Source organism: Siphateles boraxobius, unplaced genomic scaffold (genome assembly GCF_051911475.1).
Source record: "Siphateles boraxobius isolate OS27281-9 unplaced genomic scaffold, OSU_SipBor_1 100, whole genome shotgun sequence".
Lineage (NCBI taxonomy): Eukaryota > Metazoa > Chordata > Actinopteri > Cypriniformes > Leuciscidae > Siphateles > Siphateles boraxobius.
The window spans coordinates 2,216,286-2,220,116 of NW_027508701.1; positions in this window are offsets into that span (position 1 = coordinate 2,216,286).

Here is a 3,831-nt window from a genome sequence, read left to right on the forward strand (position 1 = left end):
GTGCTTTAAGCGAAGATGCCGAGGCAGGAGAGAGATAGCTCGCGAGCGTCTCCTCCGCCTTCGGCATCGTCACATATCCAGCAGACTTTGCACCAAAAATATTACCATAAGCATTGGATTGATTGGTATATATTCTGCTCGAAACCGGTCTAACCCAGGTCTTTGAAACCTCAGCATGAAGGTCTGGGAAGAACGGTAAGCACCGGCGAGAAGGCTGAGGACGTGCAGAGAGAAATCTATCATCTAGTTTGCTTTTATTTCTAGATTCTTGTTTATCAGTTGGCCATTCAATACTGAGTTTTTCAACAGCCCGAGATAACACATCCATTAAACCTTCTTCAGCAGTATAATGAAGTGAGCTAGTTTCCTCTGATGCCAAACTTTCGACATCCAGATCCTCAGAACTGGATAATCTAAGTTCCACATCATCACGTGCCTCCACCCGGGTAGAAGTAACAGCCGCAGCGCGTGCTTCCAGAGCCGGGTGAGAGGCACTGGATCCCGCCGGAGAAAGCTGGGTAACACTTTAAGGTAAGGGTACATGAATTATCATAAATTCATGCATGAATTCTGCATTCATTCATGCATTAATATCTCATGAATCATCAGGAACTAACACAAGTTCAACATTTTTCATTCATGACTTCATGGATGAACAACACCTTAATTAAAACATTAACTAAGATGAGCACATCATCATGAGTTATGATTTATTACGCATGATCATGATGTTTTCTTTGTTCACAGTTATGCCACAATTAATAGCACATTGTTCATCAGTGTTTCAAAGGACTCTTCACCACTTTAGTTGAGGGGCCACACACATGATGAAGTCCTTGATAGATAATGCTTAGTTAATGATGACTACTGTATTTGAATGTCAACAGAATTTGTGTGCTATGAGTTGCGATTGGTCTATTTTGGGGTCTGTCCAATACAGTAGTCATCATTAACTAAGCATTATCTACCAACGACTTCATCATGTGTGTGGCCCCTCAACTAAAGTGGTGACTAGGTCACTGACCTAGACAAAGAACAAAGAAAACATAATGATCATGCGCAATAAATCATAATTCATGATGATGTGCTCATCTTAGTTAATGTTTTAATTAAGGCGTTGTTTATCCATGAAATCATGAATGAAAAACGTTGAACTCGTGTTAGTTCCTGATGATTCATGAGATATTAATGCATGAATGAATGCAGAATTAATGCATGAATTTATACATGAATTCATGATAATTCATGTACCCTTACCGTAAAGTGTTACCGAAAGCTGAGATAGGGCGGGGCCCGTCTCAGCGTCGCCGGTGAGATCCATCTGCGAACCCCAAGTCAAGCGCCGCCGCTCTGCCTCAACAGAAGCGGGACCCGAGCCCTGGGGAGCTCGCAACAAAGCACTCTCCTCAAAGAGCGATCGCCGCGAGCGCAGAGTTCTCAAAGGAAAACGCTCGCAATGCTCACAATCGACTCCCTCGAGAGCCGACTGGGCATGCTGAACTCCCAAACAAGCTACACATAACTCGTGAGAATCCCTACCCGTGATGTAACGTGTACAGGGGGGAACACACTTTCTATACTGCTCGCTCATTTTGGTTTTTTTATATATATATATATATATAGTGAAAACTCCTGACAAAATCAGACAAACACAATCGAAAGATATCAGACACACACAGAGCGCTGCTGAAGTAACAGAAGCTGGTGGCTTGTGTATTCAGGGGATATTTATAGCTTCCTGGTCGGTGACGTCACCCGCTGTGACGCTCCATTGACTGATTTCATTCATGCTTCAGACGCGCTACGCTGGGGGGCGTTCCCACTGCGATTACACGCAGCGGTAGTCCCTGAAGGGGAACACTTCACTTCACAATCGTGCCGGCAGCCAATCACACACTCCGAAAGCACGCTTCCACACGTGATGTGGCTTCGACTTCGGAAGAACGAAATTGCTCTAAAAAACGCAGTCAAATAACCAGTTCCCACTTATTCATAAACTTTATGAGTGCTTTTAGTGTTTTCAGTGATGTGCAGCCTGTACATATCTGTTCACATCGAAAAACATGTGTTTTGGGGTTTCATGACCCTTTAAAGAGGGCAAGCTTTACCATTCAACTGAGCTGTGCGCATGCATATTAGACACTAGCAGTATGTTCTTTGCTCCATCCATGCAATAACTGCATCCTTCTTTGAACCGAGTTTTCTATTTACTTCGACTGCTCAGTGTTCTGGTATTATCCAATAGTTTGACTGATTTCAGGAGCGACCAAAATTACGATTTAAAATCAGAATATGAGCATAGATCACTTACATTCACTTAAATTTCGAAATGTTAGCGATACTGATTCAAAAAGCAAGCGCAATTGAACGTCAAAGTGTGGTTTGAAGCCCCAGCTGAACTTTAGAACCCGAGTTAGACCTGTCTGTTATCGGCTGAAGCGCAGGGATCCACCGCAGTAGTTTGAAAAGGTCCAGTTCGCCCTGTTGCTTCGTCGGCACTTTTGTCAAAGTACTTTGTACTTTTGGTGAAAATAAATGTAGCTAAGTGTAATGATATGACGACGATGGTTCAATTGCAAGTAAAAGGGTTTATTGAGGTGGAGCAGGTAAATGACCGGAGGCGTGATGGATTAAATGTCCAGGGAGATGAAGCACTTGTCAACACAGGGACGCTGAGGACAGCCAGTCTTCTGGAGAAGACTGAAGGTGGATGGTGATGATGATGTACCAGGAAGACAGAGATGAAACGGGAACCGGAGAATCAGGAAGTGAGTAGCGTGGTGACTGCAGTGCTGGACGATCACGAACACACAGGAACTGAAGACAGGTGTGAACACAGCAAGAGACAGGTAGGTGCTCTGACGAAGACAGGGTGAAAACAGAGAGACTAAATAGTCAAGTCAAGTCACCTTTATTTATATAGCGCTTTTACAATACAAATTGTTTCAAAGCAGCTTTGCAGAGATAACAGGAAAGTAAAGTTGTAATAGTATTGTTAAATTCAAAATTAAATGTTAAATGTCCCCAACTAAGCAAGCCAAAAGCCAATGGCGACTGAAGGCGAAAGAAGGCGAAAAAAAAAAAAGGCGACAGTGGCAAGGAACCAAAACTCCATCAGGTGACAGAATGGAGAAAAAAACCTTGGGAGAACCCAGGCTCAGTCGGGGGCCAGTCCTCCTTTGGCCAACAAACGAACAGTGTATGATTATGATTTAGGCGGCATAATAGGTCAGAAGTCAGATTGGATCAGAACTTTCACAATATTTATCCAGTTCATCTGGTTAGGGGTCGCAGTCATCACGTCGGTATGGAAATGAGTCAAATAGTGATCGCTGATCAGACGCGGCTGGTGGAGATCAGCAGCAGTGATCAGCGACTCTACCCACACGTAAACACACACACACACAAGACGAGAAAGGAGACAGCGAATTCATGAACCGTGACACTAAGTTGAATACTTTATTTTTATTCAACGCAAGTAAAAATAAAAGTATCACAATTTAATTATACTCAAGAAAGAATAAAACATGATTTGAAAGTATTTGTAATTACTTACTTTTCACCTCTGGAACTGGACTCACTTTTAATGCAGTAATGCTGTACAAGTGTAGTCATTAGGATGCAGTATTCCTGGTTTCCAGTAACTTGTGTTTTTGATTGACTGTCTGAGACTGACACCTAGTGGACGTTTATGATCTGTGACTTTACAGCAGGATTCCTCTTCATATTCCTGGAGACACAACAGAGTTTCATTCCAGCTGTTACTGAACAAACCTGAATCAACTAATAAAGGTTTTTTCATTTAAAACATCCAGGTGTGTGGGATTATGG